This window comes from Orycteropus afer, unplaced genomic scaffold (genome assembly GCF_000298275.1).
Source record: "Orycteropus afer afer isolate SDZICR_OR568_19922 unplaced genomic scaffold, OryAfe1.0 scaffold00372, whole genome shotgun sequence".
Taxonomy (NCBI): domain Eukaryota; kingdom Metazoa; phylum Chordata; class Mammalia; order Tubulidentata; family Orycteropodidae; genus Orycteropus; species Orycteropus afer.
This window is the reverse complement of record NW_006921959.1, coordinates 543,873-553,584: the sequence shown is the minus strand read 5'-3', so window position 1 is coordinate 553,584 and position 9,712 is coordinate 543,873.

Below are 9,712 nucleotides of genomic sequence, written 5' to 3'. Positions count from 1 at the left end.
GAAAGCCCCTAAACCTTGGGGTCCAGCTCTGCCTCCTGTTCCTGGTCCACTGGAGCTAGAGGCCTTTCTTCACTCAGACAGCTTCTAGCTGCTGAGGCTAAGAAGCCCCAAGGGTGACAAGTAAAAAGGCATAGTCCCAATGTTACCAAACACATGGCAGGCCATTAACTTAAGTCCATTATAAGTCCCAACGTCAGCAGAGCATAGCAGGCTGCTGAGCAACAACACAGCTACATGCAGGGTCCAAGCATGCCATAGGCTGGAGACCATTCCCAAAGGCTTCTTCTTATATACAGGAAGCAGACCACATACACAAAGGCAGCTACCACCTGCTTGTGGTAGATCCCACCATGGACTTGATTGCCAGTCTCCTCATGGGGATTAACTACCACCAGCTGCCCAGCCACTAAACCAGGCCCAGCCAAGTTGACACACAAACATAACTACCACAGGGAAGAACTGCATCCTCAATGTAGAGTCAATCTTTATAACATGGATGGAGTAAAGCTTTTGGGACCTCCATTTGCTAATGTGGCATGAAACAAAATGAGAAGAAACAGCTGCAAACACCCACTAATAATCAGAACATGGAATGTACAAAGTATGAATCTAAGAAAATTGGAAGTTGTAAAAAAATGAAATGGAATGCATAGTGATCGATATCCCAGGCATTAGTGAGCTGAAATGGATGGGTTTTGGCCATTTTTAATTAGAAAACCATATGATCTACTATGTCAGGAATTGAAGAAGACTGGCATGGCATAGATAGTCACAAACAATGTTTCAAGATCTATCCTCAAGTACATTGCTGTCAGTAATAGGGTAGTATTCATACACCTACAAAGAAGACCAGTTAATACTACTATTATTCAAATTTACACACCAACTACCAAAGCCAAAGATGGGAAAATTTAAGATTTTTATTAACTTTTGCAGTTTGAAATTAACCAAACATGCAATCAAGATGTATTAATTATTACTGGTGACTGGAATGCAAAAGTTGGAAACAAAGAAGAATCACTGATACTTGGGAAGTATGTATGGCCTTGGTGATAGAATGATGCTGGAGATCACATGACAGAATTCTACAAGACCAACAACTTATTCATTACAAATACCTTTTTTCAACAACATAAATGGCAGCTATGCACCTGGACCTCACCAGATGGAAAACACAGGAATCAGATACACTACATCTGTGGAAAGAGGCAATGGAGAAGTTCAATATCTTCAGCTCAAACAAGGCCAGGAGCTGACTGTGGAACAGACCACTAATTACTCATATGAAAGTTCAACCTCCAGTTGAAGAAAATTAGCACAAGCCCCAAAAGCCAAAATATGACCTTGATTATATCTTATTTGTATTTAGAGACCATCTAAAAAACAGATTTGACTCATTGAACACCAATGACTGAAAACTAGCTGAATTGTGGGATGACATCAATAACACCATCCATAAAGAAAGCAAAAGATCATTAAAAGGACAGCAAAGGAAGAAAAGACCAAATGAGATGTCAGAAGACACTCTGAAACTTGCCCTTAAATGGGGAGTAGTTAAAGCAAATGGAAGAAATGACAAGATAAAATAGCTGAACCAAAGATTTCAAAGAGCAGCTTGAGAAGATAAAGTCAATTGTTATAATAAAATTTGCAAAGTCCTGGAGTTAGAAAACCAAAAAGGCTAAACACACTCTACATTACTCAGGAGGAAAGAATTGAAGAAAAATCCAAGCCTTGAATTGCAGTATGGAAAGATTCTATGGGCAAAACATTGAATGATGCAGGAAACATCAAAAGAGGATAGAAGGAATACACATCATCACTGTGCCACAAAGATATGGTCGATGTTCAACTGCTTCAAGAGGTGGCATATGATCAAGAACCAATGGTACTGAAGAAAGAAGCTGATCTGAACTGAAGAAATTGGTGGAAAACAAGGGTCCAGGAATTAACAGAATACCCATTGAGATGTTTCAACAAACAGATCTCACACTGGAGGCACTTACTTGTCTAAGCCAATAAATTTGGAAGAAAGTTACCTGGCCAACTGACTGAAAGAGATCCACATTTGTACCCACTCCAAAGAAAGGTGATCCAACAAAATGTGGAATTATTAAACAATGTCATTAATATCACACACAAGTAAAATCTTACTGAAGATAATTGAAAAACAGTTGCAGCAGTATAATGACAGGGAATTTCCAGAAATGCAAGCTGGATTCAGAAGAGGATGTGGAATGAGGGATATCATTGCTGATGTCAGATGGATCTTGACTGAAAGCAAAGAATACAAGAAAGATGTTTATTTGTGTTTTATTAACAGGGTGGATCATCACAAATTGTGGATAACATTGAGAAGAATGAGAATTCCAGAACAATTGATTATGTTTATGAGGAACCTGGACATAGACTAGGAGGCTATTGTTCTAATAGAAAAAGGTGACACTACCTAGTTTAAAATCAGGAAGGGAATGTGTCTGGATTGTATCCTTTCACCAAACTTTCCATCTGTAAACTGAGCAAATAATCTGAGAAGGTGGACTACATGAAGAAGAATGAGGCTTGGAGGAAGACTCATTAACAGCCTGTGATATTCAGACAATACCACTTTGCTTGCTGAAAGTGCAGATGACTTGAAGCACTTACTAATGAAGATTAAAGACTACAGTCTACAGTATGGATTGCACCTCAGCATAAAGAAAACAAAATTCTTCACAACTGGACAAATAAACAGCATCAGGATAAATGGAAAAAAGATGGATGTTCTCAAAGATTTCATATTACTGGGTTCCATAATCAACACCAATGGAAATAACAAGCATAAAAATCAGATGATATATTGCATTGGGCAAATTTGCTGCAAAAGACTAGTGCTAGTTTTTAAAGTGCTAAAGAGCAAAGATGTCTCTTTGAAACTAAAGTTCACCTGACCTAAGACATGGTATTTTCAATAGCCTCATATGCATGTGAAACCTAGACAATGAACAAGGAAGACCAAAGAAGAGTTGATGTTTTTGAGGTGTTGTGTTGGCAAAGAATACTGAAAGTACCATGGACAGTCAGAAAAGTAAACAAATCTATCCTGGAAGAAGTGCTGTCAGAATGCTCCTTGGAAGAAAGAATGGCCAGACTTTGTCTCACCTACTTTGGTCATGTTGTCAGAAGGGACCATTTCCTGGAGAAGGATATCATGCTTAGTAAAATGTAGGGTCAGCAGAAACGGGGAAGGCTCTCAAGGAGAGGGATTGACCCAGGGACTGTAATAATGGACTCAGATAGAGCAAAGATTGTGAGGCTGCCGTGGGTGCAGACAATGTTTCATTCTGTTATACATAGGGTCGTTATGAGTTGGAGCCAACTCAACGGCACGTAAAAATAACAACAACAACATGTTACATATAAATGTCTTTCAATATACCACAATTTACTCCTAAAAATTCCTCGTTCCTCCTTGGCTCTCTTACACTTACTTGAGTATCTCCATAATTCATTCAACCAATCATAGGACACTTGAGTTGATGTCCTCTTGAAGATAACTTTTTTCTTTGGGTTCAATGGAAATATAAAGAACAATTATTTTCCTGAATGAAGATGTCCTACTATTTAGCTGAAGATGCTTTAAATAAAATAGTATTCAGTCTTTGCTGTCAACATCATTATATAATTTTACCATTTATTTTAAGGATAGAGATTTACACAAACTGATTAAGTAGAGCTTCAGAAGTATTTTATTATGGAACTAATTTGTAAAAGAATAGATTACAAGGTAGTATTCTGATGAAATGACTCAAAATAATTTAAACTGTATTTCTTATTGCCTTGATCCCCTCAACTTCACTTAAGGACTTTTGTGTATTTCTTTGAAATAATGTATTTTGAAATAAATATAAATTCACATGAAGTACAGAGGTAAAAGTTCATAGATACTACATAGGTCCTATGTAACCATCACTCAGTTTCTCAGAAGGTTTACACCTAATATAACAATAACATAATATCAAAATCATAAAATTCACATTCATTCACTGTGTGCACTTAGTTCTGTGTCAATTTATTACATGTATACCTTTCTGTAGCCACCACCATAGTCAAGATATAGACTTCCTCTACAAAAATAGCCTCCATTTTATTGTCATATTTATCACCTGCCCACAAGCATCTTTAAATCCTGTTGTTGTTGTTGTTATGTGCCATCGAGTTGGCCCTGACTCATAGCGACCCCTCCTTGGGTTTCCGAGGCAGTATCACTACGGAAATGTTGTTGTTGTTCTTGTTAGGTGCGATCAATTTGGTTCTGATGGAGTTCAACCAATGTACAGCAGAAGAAAACACAGCCCAGTCCTATGTCATCCTTACAATTGCTGCTATGTTTGAGCTCATTGTTGTAGCCACTGTGTCTGTGGATTGCACCTTGTTGAGGGTCTTCCTCTTTTACACTGGCCCTTCTTACCATACATGATGTTCTTCTCCAAGGACCAGTCACTCTTGACAACATTTCCAAAGTCCATCAGACAACATATCTCTACCCTTGATGCACATGCCACTCTGGCTATACTTCATCCAAAACACACCCATCCATTCTTCTGGTAGTCTTCAGTAAACTTAATATTTGTTGCAACATCACAATTCAAAGGCATCAGTTCCTCTTTGGTCTTATTCACTGTCCAGCTTTCACATGCATATGAGGCCCCAGAAAAGACCGTGGCTTTGGGCAGTTGCACCATAGTCTTCAAAATGACATCTTTGCTTTTTAACACTTTAAAGAGGTCTTTTGCAGCAGATTTTCTTGATGTGTTATGTCATTTGATTTCTTGACTGCTTCTTCAATGGGCATTAATTGTGGACCCAAGTAAAATGAAATCTTTGACAATTTCAGTTCTTTCTCCATTTATCACAATATTTCTTATTAGTTCTGAGGAATTTGGTTCCTTTATGTTGAAGTGTGATCCATACTGAAGGCTGTAGTCTTTGATCTTCATCAGTAAATGCTTCAATTTATCTTCATTTTTAGCAAGCAAAGCTGTGTCACCTACATATTACAGGTTGATAGAGTCTTCCTGCAATCCTGATGCCACATTCTTCTTCATATAGTCCAGCTTCTTGGATTATTTGCTCAGCGTACAGATTGAATAGTGTGGTGAAAGGATAGAACTTTGATGCACATATTTTCTGATTTTAAACAATGTTGCTGTTGTTGTTGTTGTTATTTGCCATCGAGTCGGCCCCGACTCATAGCGACCCCTCCTTGGGTTTCCGAGGCAGTATCACTACGGAAGTAGGATTGCCCAACCTTCCTTCCGAGGAGTGGCTGGTGGATTTGAACCGCCAGCCTTCTGGTTAGCAGTCAAGTGCCTTAGGCACTATGCTACCAGAGCTCCCTTTAAACCATGTATTATCCCCTAATTCTATTTGAATTACTAACTCTTGTTCCAGGTACAACTTCCACATAAGCATAATTAAGTGTTGTGGTATTCCCATCCTTTGCAATGTTATCCATGATCTGTTACGGTCCATAAAGTTGAATTTCTGTACATAGCCAATGAAATACAGGTAAACATTTTACTGGTAATCTTTGTTTTCAGTCAAGATCCATCTGATATTAGCAATACTGTGCTTATTTACACATCTTCTGAATCTAGCTTAAATTCCTGGCAGTTTCCTGTCAATATACTGCTACAACCATTTTTGAAATATTTTCAGCAAAATTTTACTTGTGTGTAATATGACTGATATTGTTTGGTAATTTCTACATTCTGTTGCATCATCTTTCTTTGGAATGGACATAGATATGGATCTCTTCTAGTCAGTTGGCTAGAGAGCTGGCTTACAAATTCCTTTCTGTAGACAAGTCAGTACTCTGAATGCCATATATCCATTTGTTGAAACATTTCAACGGTATTCCATTAACTCCTGGAGTCTTGTTTTTCATCAATGGTTTCAGGGTAACTTGAAGTTCTTCCATAAGTACCTCCACTTTTTGACCTCTTGAAATGACTGAACATTGACCAATTCTTTTGGTATAGTGACTCTGTGTATTCTATCTTCGTTTGATGCTTCTTTCATCATTAAATATTTTGCCATAGAATCCTTCAATATTGCAACTCAAGACTTGAATTTTTTTTTTTCAGTTAGTTCAGCTTGAAAAAAGCCAATCATGTTCTTTCCTTTGGTTTTCTAGCTCTATGTCTTCACACATTTCATTATAATATTTTATTTTGCCTTCTTAGGTCATCCTTTGATTCATTTTCTATTAATCTGTTCATTTAAGTATCTCTTCCTTACTCCTGAGCATTCAAGATGAAGTTTCAGAGTCTCTTCCAAAATCCATTTTGATCTTTTCTTTCTTTCTTGTCGTTTTAATGACCTTTTGCTTTCTTCATATATGATGTCTTTAAATCCTAGAGCCACTTATTTGTTCTCTATCTTTATAATTTTGTCATTCCAAAAATGTTATATAAATGGAGTCTTTCAGTATGTGACCTTCAGAAATTGTCTTCTCTCACTCTAAATAATATCCTTAAGATCCATCTAAGTTGCACTGTGTATTATTTTTTTTATGGCTAAATGTTTTTGTATGGGTGTACCAGAATTTGTTTAATTATTTACTGATTAGAGATCATTTTGGTTGATTCCAATTTTCTTACAAAAAAGTTATTGTGAACAATCATATACAGGATTTTGTGTGGATATAAAATTTAATTTTTCTAAGATCAATCATTAGGAGTGTGATTTCTGGAGTACATATATTTAGGTTTGTTGTTATTGTTAAATAAACTGTTTAAGTGTTTTCCAGAGTGGCTATATATTTTACATTCCTACAAGCAATCTGTAAGAGATTCAGTTATCTGCATCCACATCAATATTTGGTAAAGTCATTACCTTTTTTTAAATTTTTTTTTTAATTTTAGCATCTGTGGTAGTTATGTTTATGTGTCAACTTGGCTGGGCCTGGGTGAGTGGCTGAGTGGCTGGTGGTACTTACTCCCCATGATGAGACTGGCAATCAACTCCATGGTGGGATCTACCACAAGCAGCTGAGTAGCTGCCTTTGGGATGTGGTCTGCATACTGCATATAAGGAGAAGCCTTGGGAATGGTCTCTAGCCTATGGCATGCTTGGACCCCACATGAAGCCGTGTCATTACTCAGCAGCCTGCTATGCTCTGCAGACCTTGGGACTTACAATGGACTTAAGTTAATGGCCTGCCATGTGGTTTGGTAACATCGGGACTGTGCCTTTTTAATTGTCAGACTTGGGTTTGTCAGTCTCAGTAGCCAGCAGCAGCTTCAATGGGCCGGGATCACGAGGCAGAGCTGGACCCCAAGGTTGAGGGGCTTTCATCCAGCCCCTAGAGCCTGGCACTTTGAACTTGGACTTAAAGCCTCCAAATTGTAAGAATAAACTCCTGTTTGTTAAGGCCATCCCATTTGTGGTATATTTCTTGTCAGAGCAGTACTAGGTAACCAGAACAGCTTCTCTGATAGATTTGTAGTGAATATCTAATTTTGGTCTAAACTTGCACTTCTGTGATGCATACTCAAGTTTAATGCCTTTTCATGTGCTTATTTTCCATAGATATAATTGAGTTTCATTGTAGAGCCATCTCTTTACATTGTTTGCTCAATTTCTAATTGCATTATTCTTACTGTTGGGATTCAGTGTCCTATATTCATCTCCTGAGGTTTTGCTGGTAGATGCAGAGAGCTTTAAGAAGATTGCTTTCAAACATGGGAAAATGTTAGTTGTGTATGTTGGAGAAGTTGGCCTCTCAGGAAACAGAATTTGGCTACATAATGGTACAAAGGCCATTCTATAGCTTCTGTGTGAATGTGGGAACTGGTGGATAAGACTTGTTTATTCTAAGTAGGTGATATATGCCCATGGTGGTCCAGTCTCAAAGGAATCTTGAATATGATGAATGTTAACAGGTCAAGGTCTCTGGTTCCTGGACCCTCTTCTTTGCCCCAATTATTTATCATGTTGACAGAATTAGGGTAGCAACCAAGTGATGACTGTGTCTATGAATATCCAGAGCCCACAATGGGTGATTAAGGAGAAAAGAATTTGAGGTAGGCAAGAGTTTTTGTTACCAAGTATCTTGACATACAAGAACAAGGGTAATATTTTAATAACATGAAAAGTTGAGCTAGACACATAATATGTCAATAACTTTCAAAATAAAAGAGTTTCAATATAAATGACATGCTAATTTCCAAATGAGATTCTTTAACAGATGTGCCAATAGCCTCATTGTCCTAAGTACCTCAATGAAGTTAATGTAAAATTTCAGTGCTTCTCCTCTGAAGTCCTTCCCAATACCCCTTCCTTTCTTATACGTGCCTGAGCATCCAGGGAATTTTCAACGTATTCATGCTTCTATCTGCTTAAAGATAGCCTCCGATGCTTTGAGTCATCACTTTGTTAATTGTCCCCTGAATTCATTATGCTGTAAGCTAAAAATTATTTCCCCATAGCAATCAATAATAGTAGTGACAGTTTACAGTTATTCCAATGATTGTTTTGTTTGAATCAAAATAATCTAAGTATTATACGAAGCAATTGATTTCACTTAAAAAAATCTGAACAAGTTAAAAATATGCCATTGTTTCATATGTGGAAGTCAATTAGCTTAAGAGTTCTGAAACCAGGACAATTGACCATTGGTAATCTTTACTAGAAGAACGTTTAGATGATACTAATATTGGAAGGAAGGTTGGGCAATCCTACTTTCGTAGTGATACTGCCTTGAAAACCCAAGGAGGGGTCGCTATGAGTCGGGGCCGACTCGACAGCACATAACAACAACAACAACAACAACAATATTTATTAATACTATGAAATTTAAATAGCATCCAGTAGGAATGTGATTAGGGCAGTTAATACATCATTTTAGGAATAGTCCATCAAAACAAGCTTAATTTGGTTAAATAAGGAAATTGTTGTTGTTTTTGTTGTTCTTGGTTATTAGTTGCCAATAACTTGGTTCATAGATGGTTCTTGGCATAGTTGACCCCATCTAATGAGTTAATGACTTAAAAATTGATAAGGTAGTTTGGCATCTGATATGGTTCAAAGCATGAGAAGACTTATAGTAGTATGTTTTACTAATCCATATCCTTAGAAGATATATGTAAGTATTGATTTGGGTGAAGGAAAAGACTATACCAAAACTGAGTGACCAACAAAATAACACTCAGGAAAAGGAAGACACAGTGAGGTGAATAGGAGGTACAGACAACAAAGATAAAAACTTTTACATATACAATAATACATTATGAGCAATAATAAAAATTAATCTATAGATAATTAATGTCAATTGATAAGCTGAATGATCAGGTAGCTGTAAGTATTTTTTTTTTTTTTTTAAAGAAGATATATGTGATTAAAGCTGTTTTAAAAACCTAGCAATACATCAAAATATTTACACTTTTGACAAATAGATCTACATTGTACAAAAGGAACCTATATTGTTAGGAACCATTCTTGAGACCTATAAGCTATTGTTTTATAATATAATGGAAACAAATATGCAAATGTATAGCTAATTAATATATAATTTTAAGTATATATTAGCTCAAATATATATCTTAATGTAATTAAATATAATTGTGAGTATGTGTGTGTGTGTGTGTGTATATATATATATATATATATGAGATAATACCCTAATTTTTTATTAATTTTCATAATACATAACATCTAAGGAAACCAC